This window comes from Chiloscyllium punctatum, chromosome 40, assembly GCF_047496795.1.
Source record: "Chiloscyllium punctatum isolate Juve2018m chromosome 40, sChiPun1.3, whole genome shotgun sequence".
NCBI classification, from domain to species: domain Eukaryota; kingdom Metazoa; phylum Chordata; class Chondrichthyes; order Orectolobiformes; family Hemiscylliidae; genus Chiloscyllium; species Chiloscyllium punctatum.
In genome coordinates, this window is record NC_092778.1 from 42977730 (window position 1) to 42991842 (window position 14113).

Below are 14113 nucleotides of genomic sequence, written 5' to 3' on the forward strand. Positions count from 1 at the left end.
CCCTTGATTAGATTCCAACTTGTAATTTATTGCTGGGTTGCTGTTGTTCCATGTATAAACATTTCCTAAAACCCCTTGAATTGATTTCAGTATATATTCCAGATGCATATAACTTTCATATTCTAGATGTAAACCAAAATCCTTGATTAGATTATATTGTGTAACTCACTCCCAGGTGGTGGCTATTTTACAAATAAAACTCTCACCAGCACCTTAATTTGATTCCAGTTTGAATTTCACATCTAAAACTGTCTTATTCTGTATATCAACTACTCCAACACCTTCCTGAGATTTCAACCGATAACTCACTCAAAGGAAATATAGCAATATTCTAATGGTTCAATACACTTTATGATGAATTTAATGATTTTCATGGGGGAGGGTGGGTTCTTTGGAATTTGGGCAATTGTTTTAAATAAGGTTAAAGGTAAATTTAAGGTTGAAAGTCAGGTTTGACAATATTCAGAATAGTTTCAGAGTAAGCTTGAGGCAACAACCTGATCTGGAAGGTGTTAGTCCTATCCTAATAAATTGGGTTAGGTTGTCACAGAAACATAATGTTTTATCCAAAGATGGCCAATTAAGAAACTTGAGTGGACCGATAAATTGTCTACGCACCCAGATAAGACCAGTTGCCATTTCTGATATATTGAAATTAAGTGTTATGAGGAAACACATTACAATCGGGGATATTTCAAGGGCAAATGAAACATTTAAAAAACAAATCCTAAAAAATGCGTACTTAAGTTTCTAGTTTTGGGAGATGTGGAACCTGGCATCAGTGTCTCAAAAGTCTTTTCTTGTATGTGTTCAAGGTACTTAATTGATGTTAGAGTGTTGCTGGAAAAGCACAGCAGGTCAGGCAGCATCAGAGGAGCATGAAAATTGACCTTTTGGGCAGGAGCCCTTCATCAGGAATCCTTAAAACGTCGATTTTCCTGCTCCTCAGATGCTGCCTGACCTGCTGTGCTTTTCCAGCACCACTCTAATCTTGATTCTAATCTCCAGATTCTGCAGTACTCAGTTTTGCCTCGTACTTAATCAATGGCCTTCACCTATACATCCTTATCCTTGATAATTCAATTAACATACCATTAACACCAGGTATCTATTAGTCAATAGATAAAGCAATTGAACCTTTGAGGCCGTTGATAGAGAATTGCTTTTTTGGACTGAAGACCTATGACCTATGGTATGCTGCAAGGATTGGTACTGGGTCCACTACCGTTTGACATTTATATAAATGATTTGGTTGTGAATATAGGCGATATGGTTAGTAAGTTTGCAGATAACACCAAAATTGATGGTGTGGTGGGCAGTGAAGGAGGTTATCTTAGAGTACGATGGGACTTTAATCAAATGGGCCAATGGGCTGAGGAGTGACAGATGAAATTTAATTTAGATAAATGTGATATGACTTTGGTATTTTGGTAAGGCAAACTTATACAGTTAACAATGATAGGGCCCTGGGAGTGTTGCTGAACAAAGAGACTGAGGGGTGCAGGTGCATTGTTCCTGGAAAGTGGAGTCTCAGGTAGATAGGATGGTGAAGGCAATGTTTGGCATGCTTGCTTTCATTGGTCAGTGCATTGAGTAGAGGAGTTGAGAGGCACATTATGGCTATATAGGACATTGGTGAGGCCACTTTTTGAATACCATGTTTAATTGTGATCTCCCTGCAACAGGAAACATGGTGTTATACTTGAAAGGGTTCAAAAGATTTACAAGAATGTTGATGGGACTGGAGGGTGTAAGCTGTAGGGAGAGGCTGAATAGGCTGCTTTATTCCCTAGAGTGTAGAAGGCTGAGTGGTGACCTTGTAAATGTTAATTAAATCATGAGAAGCATAGATAGGGTGAGTAACCAATATCTTTTACCTAGTGTAGGGGAGTCCAAAACTAGAAGCCATAGGTTTAAGATGAGAGGTGAAAGATTTAAAAAGGAAGTGAGGGGCAACTATTTTACACTGAAGGTGGTGTGTATGGAATGAGCTGTCAGAGGATGTGGTGGAAGTTCATGTAATTACAACAGTTAAAAGAATGTGGACAGATACATGAATAGGAAGGGTTTGGAAGTATATAGGCCAAATGCTGGCAAATGGGACAAGATCAGTTTAGGGTACCTGGTCAATGCAGATGAGCTGGACCAAAGGGTCTGTTTCTATCCTGTATAACTCTGACTCTAAGACTAAATTCCAGACTGCAATTCAACCAACTTTTTTTAATTCACTTGTGGGACTTGGGCATTGCTGGCTGGCCAGCATTGATAGGCCATCCCTATTTGCCCTTGAGAAGGTGGGTGAGCTCCTTCTTAAAATGCAGTCCACTTGCTGTGGGTTAACCACAATGCCTGTAAGGAGGGTATTCCAGGATTTTGATATGACTGTGAAGGAATGGCTGTACATTTCCAAATCAGGTTGGTGAGTGGCTTGGAGGGGAACTTGCAGGTGGTGGTGTTCCCAAGTACCTGCTGCCCTTGTCCTTCCAGATGGAAGTGATCGTGGGTTTAGAAGAGGCTCCTCCTCCAGTGAGTTGTTTAATTGTCCACCACCATTCACAAATGGATGTGAAAGAACTACAGAGCTTAGATCTGATCTATCGGTTGTGGGATTGCTTAGCTCTGTATCACTTGGAGTTAATGCTATCAAATATTTTATGTAAACATCACAAACCCTTGAATAAAATAAAACTTTTAATTCACCACCCAGATAGTAAAGCTATTGTTAAATATATCCCACTTTCATTTAGATTACTTAGTGTGGAAACAGGCCCTTCGGCCCAACAAGTCCACACCGACCCGTATACCACCCAGACCCATACTCCTACATTTACCCCTTCACCTAACACTACAAGCAATTTAGCATGGCCAATTCACCTAACCTGCACATTTTTGGATTGTGGGAGGAAACCCACGCAGACATGGGGAGAATGTGCAAACTCCACACAGAGAGTCGCCTGAGGCGGGAATTGAACCCGGGTCTCTGGCGCTGTGAGGCAGCAGTGCTAACCACTGTGCCACCCACTTTAGCCTTCATAAAGTCATAGGATCTCTACATCTGGCCCATTGAGTCTGCAGTGATCCTCTGTAGAGCATCCTCCCCACTCCATCCCTGAACTTCCCATTTACCATGGCTAATCAAACTAACTTGTCCATCCCTGGATGCTACAGGACAATTTAGTATGGTGCAATCCACCTAATGTGCACATCTTTTGACTATGGGAGGAAGCCAGAGCGCCAAGCAGAAACCCACGCAGATATGGGGAGAAAGTGCAAACTCTAAACAGATGGCTGCCTAGGCTGGAATCAAATCAGTGTCCCCAGTGCTATGAGGCACCTTAGAGAAGTCAATTAGACTCCAATCTGTAATACAGGTTTGTGATTCTGTTGCAAATATCTAGTTCATAATTCATATGTTTAACTGTATAAAATTTAGCCTTAGAAATTAAAGTTTTAACTGTGGAAGAATTTGTGCATCTGGTGAAAATAACCTGACATAAATGCATCTGAAACATGGATTTATATTACTTAAAAGAGAGTCTCTGTTTATCTTACAATATCAAAATTGATGCTAGAAAATTCTTCGACAATAAATTATCCATCCACTCATCTCTAAACTTGTGTTGAAGTCAGGAAGTGTAGGCACAACAAGCATTGTACTGAAAGTAAAATAAATTAATTTGTGTTTCCAATCAAACCATCAAAAACATTCCATGCTACCACAGAGATAATGATTGAGAGTCAACGCTTGGTTGAAATGTTATTTTGTTTAATTTATCAAAGTTTTTCATTGATAGAAACAAGCAGCTCAATTTAGAAATAGACTGAAGAAATTGCAGATTTGATCTTGTGGAGGCTACAACTTACTGAGTTGAGAGAGTCAAAGAAAATAAATGTTAGTCAGGCCTGCATCTTAAGCAGAGAAAGTAGGAACAAAAAAAAATGTGGTTGGAGCTCTTAATTAGTTTGAATTTTGTGAAAGAAAAGCAGCTGAAAGATTTGCTCCAGCACACAGCTAGTGGAAGATATCTACATGGTACTTACAGAGTTTTGTGATTGAAAACACTGAAGAATTGGCTTAGAAAATCTTTAGGTAACTTACAACAATTAGAATAAGGAGCTGAGGTATCCACAGTCATGAAAGGTGCAAGGTTGCAGAGCCAAAAAGCTAGTAGAAAGATCGCTATAGAATCTTAACTCAGAGCATAGCTGGAGCACTGAGGAGAATTAAATTCCCGAATACCGTGGTTACCTTTGTGTTGGTCTCAGATCTCAGGATTGTGAATGAAGCTTCAAGAATTGGTAAGGTAAGAGAACTCTTGGGGTAAGTAAAAAGTAAAACAGTTTTTTTTGCAGTTTCTTTATCAGCTGTATGTTACACCTGTGGTGCTTGCTCTGTTTAATTTCTCTTTTCATACAATAAAGTTTGCTTTTATTTAAAAACATGAAATCTTATACCATGGTTTGTTAGTTAATTGCTGGGTGTTCAGGTTTCTTTAAATGTTAATGGTGCATAATAGGACTGCAGCACTATACAAAGATGCCTTGAAGCACTTGCTTAGATTCCACCCGATTGTATTTGTAAACCTTCCAAACTCCTTAATTTGATTTCAGCCTGTAACTCATTCCTGTTACTCCTGAACTTAAACCTGCCTTCTTAATCCTTGACTAGATCCCAGCCTGTAACTCTCACTATGGATATTTGTTGTTTTTCATTTGGATTGCCAAAACCCTCAATTACATTTTAACTTGTAATTCTCTCAGTATGTTTATAGGAACATTCCAGCATATTTCCTATTTTACATGGAGTCAAAGATCAAATGAAAGTTGCTGGTGTAGTCCCCTGTTTCAAAAGTTCAAGGTCCTTGATCCAGTATAAAATTCTCTAACTGCCTAAATTATAATCTATAACTTGGGCACTCATGCTCTTTTCCTGCCCTTGTTTGTGTCTTTTGGTGCTATTGCCTTTACAAATTAAATATTTACAAATCACACAGTACAGCAGTGGCAGATTCATTTAATTATTTTCACCCTGCACCTGAAAAGCAAAACAGCTCATTTCTCCACCACAGAGATTTGCCAGGAGTTGACCTTTTTAGAATTTACCTTTTAGATTTTGATCCTTAATTGAGCCTAACAACCAACCCAGAATTGCTCTGACTGAGTTAGATGTCCGCCAATGTTTAGGCAAGACATAAGCTAACTTCCTTCCCTTATCAGTTCTGTTCCTTCTGCACAGCCCAACTCCACATAGACCAAGTGGAAGACTTCTGTGTTGTAATCAAATTCCTTTGCTTCCTCTGACTGCTATTCCTGACCTGACTTGAGTACATTCCCTGGCATAGCAGTATCAGTCCTAAACTGAACCAGGATCCAACATACACCTGAATTTCTTTCTCCTTTATAGAATCCCTTTCATTTTCATTCCCAAAATAATGAATTTCTACTCAGCATAATTAGTTTTACACCTAGGTGATAAATTGAAAATGTACCCTATTAGTTCTTAAAACAAATACACATCAGCAGAAATTGCTGCTGCTATTATTAGTGAGCTCAGTTGTAACACATTCATGTAGCGTTGCTCCTGTTGCTGTTGGAATAGCAGTTGAAGTCAGTTTATTCGGACTTCATCTGTATTAAAGTTAGTGAAGGAATGTCAGAAAAATGTGTTAAGCAAGACTCTGCCAATATTGCCAGCAGCAACCTCCAGGATGTGAAATCATTACAGTATTTGAGTGAAACTAATTAAACAAATCATTTCAAACTACAAGCTTGGATTCTTATTGCTAATGATAGAGACTTAGTTGTACTCAATATTAATGCAATTGTGTAATTATTCACATCTCAATGTGAGAGCCCTCGCCTTTTTACTGTAAAACTTGACCTCAGGTATAGAATTAAAACAATATTATGGGCTACGACTCTCAGTGGAATTTTCTTCAAACAAGAAAAAAATTAAACATTAATTACTTTCTTCACCAATTTCTCAGTGATTCCAGGTTTGCCCGTCACTTTGTCACTAAATGGATATTTAAACATTCTTACCTGTTCTGGAGTTGTAATCAAGGAGAAAAGAGTGATTGCTGGCAGGAAGTGGAGGCAGGGCCAATGTCCAGCCATCCATCCCATGCTTTTTAAACCCTATTCTCTGCTGTATTCCCTCACTTTGACCCAGGATCAGCAGATAAGCACAGTAGTGCTGACTGATTCATGCAGTCAAGGAGAGAAAATGCTCCCAGCAAGGAGCTGAGGCAGTCAGAGTGCCACCTGTAAGGTACAGCCAGTCAGAGGAACTGGGTGCCTGTTGTATTTAGACCACACCTTTATTGGCTCTTTGCCAGTGCCAAAAGCACATTGTTCTATTATGCATCACACTAAAGACTCCGTGCACGATCATGAAATTCAATGTCCAGTCAATGAGGAGGTCAACCTGCCAAGTGCACAACAATGATTTTCAATAAAGTGGTGCGTGTAAACTATCACCCGGTTTAATTCAAAGCTCCTCTGAGTCATATTAGGCCAGGAAATAGAGTCCAATAGTTTCTCATTACTCCACATTACCATTTTTGAAGAAGGGAGTGATGTATAAAAACAAATTAATGGTTCTTAGTAGCGCTAGATTTGTACCTTGTATTTGCTATTGCTGGAAACAGCAATACTTTACCTTCATGGCCACAGAAGCTACAGTAGCTTCATAAACCATAGTTAAATTTGAAAGATAAGAAGGCTGGCTTTGTGGCTATGCAGAACGGTATCATGTGACCCAGTTCTTTGTTATAGAGAGACTGAACAAGGTGGGGCTGTTTTCCCTGGACCGTCGGAGGCTGAGGGGGTGACCTTATAGAGGTTTACAAAATTATGAGGGGCATGGATAAGATAAATAGACAAAGTCTTTTCCTGGGGTCGGGGAGTCCAGAACTAGAGGGCATAGGTTTAGGGTGAGAGGGGAAAGATATAAAAGAGACCTAAGGGGCAATGTTTTCACGCAGAGGGTGGTATGTGTATGGAATGAGCTTCCAGAGGATGTGGTGGAGGCTGGTACAATTGCAATATTTAAGACGCAATTGGATTGGTATATGAATAGGAAGGGTTTGGAGGGATATGGGCCAGGTGCTGGCAGGTGGTACTAGATTGGGATATCTGGTCGGCATGGACAGGTTGGACTAAAGGGTCTGTTTCCATGCTGTACATCTCTATGACTCTATAGGTTCCCATTGTCTAGGTGTACCCTATGTGGTCAGTTAACTGTGCCTTCTTTATCACCATTTGGCTTGCATTAATCAGGTCCTCACTGAGCCCATAACTTGTGCACATCTCTCCTCATGTTTGGGGCTCGTCCAGTAGATGCCTGAAATCCCATTCAGCTGGGAATAGTGTGTGACTCATTTATAGTATGCCATGGACAGTGCTGTGGGATTGACAAAATCTGGCCTGCTTCATCCCCTGTCAAACTCTCTTCCACCAGTTCTGTACATGCAAAAGATGAGGGTTTTTGTCAGATTTTCATTGAGACAATTTATCCTTTATAGTGATCTTAAATTTGTTCTGTTGACTTATGTGGCATGATACACAATCTCACCATTGGAACTATTTTGTAGATTTTAGCCTTGAAATGTATCCTTTGATCCAAATTGGTGGTTATTCCACATAGTTATTCCCGGAATCTGCAGCATTTTACTTTTCCCTCTAAACATGCTAGAGTTGTCACCTTCCCATTCCCGCAGACATCCTTCCACTTAGACTACACACCTGCTTGGCAGCCAGTCCAAATCCTCTACTTTACATTTACATCTCTGAATTAGTGAAAACTGTTCAGATTTCAAGTTCTGGCCTGTGTTCATAGAAATAAAGTACAAATTTAAAGGACTCAATATGTTGCTCAAAACAAGACATTGTTCAGGTCCCATCTCCAGAGTATTTGCAATGAAAGTTTCCTAATCGTCAGAAGAATCTTATTGGTCAGGTTGTAAGTTTGCACGCTGAGCTGGAAGGTTTGTTTTCAGATGTTTCATCACCATGCTAGGTAACATCAGTGAGCCTCCGGTGAAGCACTGGTGTTACGTCCCACTTTCTGTTTGTGTCTTGTTCACTTAAGGTGGGTGATATCATTTCTAATTCTTTTTCTCAGGTTGGTAAATGGGGTTCACATCAATGTGTTTATTAATGGAGTTCCAGTTTGAATGTCAGGCCTGTAGGAATTCCCATGAGGTCTCTGTTTAGCTTGTCCTAGAATGGACGTGTTGTCCCAGTAAGTGGTGTCCTCTTTCGTCTGTGTGTAAAGATACTATTGATAGTTGGTCATATCTTTTGGTGGCTCATTGGTGTTTGTTTTCTATCTGTCTGTCCATTGTGGTATTTGTTGCAATAAAAGACATTAGCTTTGCTGGCTGTTGGTATAGGGTCCTTTAGGTTCATCAGCCGCTGTTTAAGTAGGTTTGTGATGCCAAGGCGTCAGAATAGTCTGGTAGTCATTTCAGAGGTGTCTGTCTGGTAATGTGGATAGAGTTTCTAGGTGCATTGTATCTGCTTGTTTGGGTTTGTTGTTTAGGAATCGGTGCACTGTGTTTATTGGGTACCCATTCTTCTTGAATATACTGTACAGGTATTTCTCTTCTTCTGCTTGTAGGTCCTGAGTGCTGCAGTGTGTTGTGGCCTGTTTAAATGTCCTGATGCAGCTCTGTTTGTGGGTGTTGGGATGATTGCTTCTGAGTTAAGTATCTGTGTGTACTGCTTTTCTGAAGATGCTGGTCTGAAGTTCTCCATTAACTGTTCGTTCTACTCTGACATCTAGGAAGGGGAGTCTGTGTTGTTCTCCTCTTGTATTAGGGCCTTTTAGGTTTATCAGCCATTGAGGAACATCTACAACAATATTTAGTACAGAATTGATTGATCTTGATCAAACAACCATTTTCCTTTTTTTTTGTTGGGTATGGATCCTCTTTTGTGAATTTTATGCCAGTAAGGATACTGTTGATGATGTTGTAGGTTTCCTCTAATTTATTCCGTTTTGTGATGACAAAGGTGTCATCTGTGTCGTGGACCCAAAGTTTGGGTTGGATAGTGGGGAGGGCTGAACGTTCGAGTCTCTGCAGTACTGCTTCTGCTAAGAAGCCTGATATTGATGATCCCACCAGTGTCCTGTTGATTTATTTGTTGCTCTTGTCATTGAAGGTGAAGTGGGTAGTGAGGCACAGGTCTACTAACTTGAGGATCTTGTCCTTGCTGATGAAGTTAGTGTTGTATGGTGTTTGTGTCCTTGGTTCCTCTCGTAGTGCGGTCAGTGTTTCTTTGACCAGGCTGATGTTAATTGATGTGAATAGGGCTGTTACATCAAAGGAGACCATTATTTCATCCTCTTCTATCTTGGTATCTTTGGTGTTCAGGAATTCTTTGGAGGGAATGGAGTGGCATGAGTCTTCTACGAGGCATTTCAGTTTTCAGTAGATTTCCTTAGCTAGTCTGTATGTTGGTGTTCCAGGTAGCATTCTTACATACAGGCAAAGAAGGACACCACCTCAACTAGGACAACATATCCATCCTAGGACAGGCTAAACAGAGACACGCATGGGAATTCCTAGAGGCCTGGCATTCAAACTGGAACTCCATCAATAAACACATTGATTTGGATTCCATTTACCATCCTCTGAGAAAAAGAACCAGAAATGATACATTCCACCCTCAGAGACTATGACACATAAATAGAAAATGGAACATAACACCAGCACTTCACTGATTATGTTACCTAGCATGGTGATGAAATGTCTGAAAACAAACCTTCCAGCCAAAGGAACGTACAACCTGAACCTCTACCTGAGCTACAAAAGTCGCAATCTTATTGCTCTTTAGTGAGTAATTTGTGTTCAGTAGGCAGCTTTGAGGAAACTAGACCTGTTGCCTTGGAAAAGTGGTGCTTCTATGGTACTCATTGGTTTGACATTTAAGTTAACAAGGAGAACAAATTTGATTCAGACAAATTGTGTACTTTGCCAAGTGGTTCACATTCCAAGGATACTAAACAGAATCAGGAGTTTAAAAAAGGGAGAAAGGAAGAGGAATTCTTTTCACCCACTGGATAATTAAATCAGAATAGATGAACCTGGGAAGGACATTGAAACTGACAGTATAAAGAAACAATTAGTTCTAGAAAGATAATGGTGTTATGGATTGAGAGATTTTTGTTTGGAATTTGATATTGGCAAAGCTAATATTTATCAATAACCTTCCCTCTAATTTTGAAAGTGGTGGTGAGCTACGTCTTTGAACCACTGCAATCGATGTAATGTAGATACACTCACAGCACTATTGGGGATAGAGTTTGACCCAGTGATGAGTCCTAATATACTTCCTAGTCAGGATAGTGTGTTTTTAACAAAAATTAGTTTATGTGCATGTTGTGGCTAGGCCAGCATTTATTACCCATCCCTAATTGCCCAGAGGGCAGTTAAGAGTCAACTACACTCCTGTGGTTCTGGAGTCGCCTTCACATCAGATCAGGTAAGAAGAGCAAATTTCTTTTTCCCAAAAGCATTAAAGAAACAGATGGGTTTTTACAACAATCAACAATGGTTATTTGAGCATAATTAGGTCATATTTTCAAAGTATTATTGAATTCAAATTTCATCATCTACCATGATGGGATTTGAATCCTTATCCCCAAAATATTAGCTTGAGATTCTGGATTACTTATACATCATCTCCCCCAGCCCGCCAAGTGACTTGAAGTTTCAGGTGATTTTGTTCGCATGCATCTATTTCTCTTGACCATCTATGTGACAGACATTGTGGTTATGGAAGGTGTGATCAAAGGAACTTGGTAAATTGCAGTAGCGTGTCTAGTACATACTACACACGACAGCAATCACTTTGTGGAGGGAATGAATGCGTTGATCAAGCAGGCTATATTTGCCCAGATAGTGGTGACTATTTCAAATGTTGTTGGGGTAGCAATCATCCAAGTAAATGAACAGCAATCCATCACACTCCTGATTTGTGCCTTGAATACCGTGCGCAGGCTTTGGAGATTGGAGAGGTGAGTTACTTGTAGCAGAATACCCAGCTTCTGACACGTTCTTGTAGCCTCAGTATTTAGCTGGCTAGTGCAGTTTACTTTTTGGTCAATGGTAGTCCTACAGGATGTTGATAGTGAAGGGTTCCATGACAGTAATGATATTGAATGTCATAGATTTGCTTTTGGTAGAGATAGTCATTACCAAGCACATTGCTTACTTTTAATGATACATGCCCCTTATCAGCCCAAACCTGAATGTTCTATGACCCCAAATAGAATCTGAAGAATTGCAAATGATACTAAAAAGTGCAATTATCAGCGAATATCTTCATTTCTGACCTTGTATTGGAGCAGCTGAAACAATTTGGCCTGGGAAACTATCCTGAGGAACACCTACAACAATATTTAGTACAGAGATGATTGATTTCCATCAAACAACCATTTTCCTTTTTTTATTGTTGGGTAAGGTTCCAACTACTGAAGATTTCTTCCTGAGATTTTCATTAATCTAAATTTCACTAGGTTCTTTGTTGTCACACTCAGTGAAACACTCCATTAACACCAAGCACAGTCACTCTGACCCCACCTCTGGAATTCTGCTCTTCTTTTCCCCCCAGTTTTGAACCAAGGCTGCAGTAACATCTGGAGCAGAAAGGACCAGTTGGTGCCCCCAGTTAAGCAAGAATGAGCAGGTTATTGTGAAATAATTGTGAGCAGTACTTGTCAGTGCAATTTCTGCAATGTTTTATTTAACCAATTCTGGAGTATAAGTTGTTAAGATACAATCTTGGCCCACTTAATAGGAGACAGTTTGGAGGAAATTCACTAGATTTATTTGAGAGATGAGGAGCTTGTGTTATGAAAAGCGATTAAGCAGTTTAAGCCAATACTTACTAGAGTTTAGAAAAGTGAAAGGAGATTGAGTGGTATAAGATATGAAAGGCAATTGACTAAGTCCCTTGTGAGACTGTCTAGTACAATAGGTCATGGTTTTAGTATAAGGGGTACCAGATTTAATATGGAGATAGTCATAGAAATGTACATCACAGAAACAAACCTTTTGGTCCAACTCATCCATGCTTACCAGTTATCCTAAATGAATCTCGTCCCATTTTCCAGCATTTGGTCCATATCACTCTAAATTCTTCCTAAACATAAACCCATCCAGATGTCTTTTAAATGTTGTAATTGTACCAGTCTCCACCACCACCTCTGGCAGTTCATTCCATACACACGCCACCCTGTATGAAAAAGTTTTCCCTTAGGTCCCTTTTAAATCAATCCCCTCTCACTTTAAACCTATGTCCTCTAGTTTTGGACCCCCTACCTTGGAGAAAAGACCCTGAATATTCATCCTATCCATGCCCCACGAGGAAAAATTATTTCAGAGTCATGAATCTGTGGAGTTCACTACCCCAGAGACTGGTGAATGCCAAGACATTAAATAAATGTAAGGAGGAGAGAGAGATTTATAATTAGCAATGGAGTGAACACTTATGGAAAGCAGGCAGAAAAGTGGGGTTGAGGCCAAGGTAACTTCAGCTGAATCGTATTGAATGACAGAGCAGGCTCGAGGGGCTGAATTGCCAAACTGTTCCTAGTTCTTATGTTCTAATATTACAGCTGAGATTCTGGATGAACTCCAAACATGAGATATGTGTGAATTATGGGCCCAGTGGGAATCTAAAAATGTTGGTGAAGCTACAGTACAGAGCTAAACAATATAAGCAATATCCAATGGATAGAGCTAAGCACTTAGTCATAGATTCATAGAGATGTACAGCACAGAAACAGACCCTTCGGTCCAACTCATCCATGCTGACTAGATATTCCAACCTAATCTAGTCCTATTTGCCAGCACTTGGCCCATATCCCTCTAAACTCTTACTATTCATATACCCATCCAAATGCCTTTTAAATGTTGCAATTGTACCAGCCTCCACCACTTCCTCTGCAGCTCATTCCATACACGCACCACCCTCTGTGTGAAAAAGTTGCCCTTTAAGTCTCTTTTATATCTTTCTTCTCTCATGCTAAACCTATGTCCTCTAGTTCTGGACCCCCCCCTCCCCCAGGGAAAAGACTTCATCTATTTATCCTATCCATGCCCCTTATGATTTTATAAACCTCTGAGGTCACCCCTACAATGCTCCAGGGAAAACAGCCCCAGCCTATTCAGCGTCTCCCTACAACTCAAATCCTCCAATTCTGACAATATCCTTGTAAATCTTTTCTGAACCCTTTCAAGTTTTACAACATCTTTCCAATAGAAAGGAGACGAGAATTACATGGAGAATTCCAAAAGTGGCTGGATCAGTGTCCTGTACAGCCTCAACATGACCTCCCAACTTCCATACTCAATGCTCTGACCAATAAAAGAAAGCATACTAAACACCTTCTTCACTATCCTATCTACCTGCGACTCTACTTTCAAGGAGCTATGAACTTGCACTCCAAGGTCTCTTTGTTCAGCAACACTTCCTAGGACCTTACCATTAAGTGTATAAGTCCTGCTAAGATTTGCTTTCCCAAAACACAGCACCTCGCATTTATCTAATTAAACTCCATCTGTCACTCCTCAGCCCATTGGCTCATCTGATCAAGATCCCATTGTAATCTGAAGTAACCTCCTTCGCTGTCCACTACACTTCCAATGTTGGTGTCATCTGCAAACTTACTAACTATACCTCCTATGTTCAAATCCAAATCATTTATATAAATGATGAAAACTAGTGGACTCAGCATCAATCTCTGTGCTATACCACTGGTCACAGTCTGAAAAACAACCCTCCATCACCACCCTCTGTCTTATATCTTTTGAGCTAGTTCTGTATCCAAATGGCTAGTTCTCCCTGTATTCTGTGAGTTCTAACCTTGCTAACCAGTCTCCCATGAGGAACCTTATCGAATGCCTTACTGAAGTCCATATAGATCATGTTAACCGCTCTGCCCTCATCAATCCCCTTTGTTACTTCTTCAAAAAAACTCAATCAAGTTTGTGAGACATAGTTTCCCACACACAAAGCCATGTTGACTATCCCTAATCAGTCCTTGCCTTTCCAAATATGTGTAAATCCTGTCCATCAGGATTCCCTCCAACAACCTGCC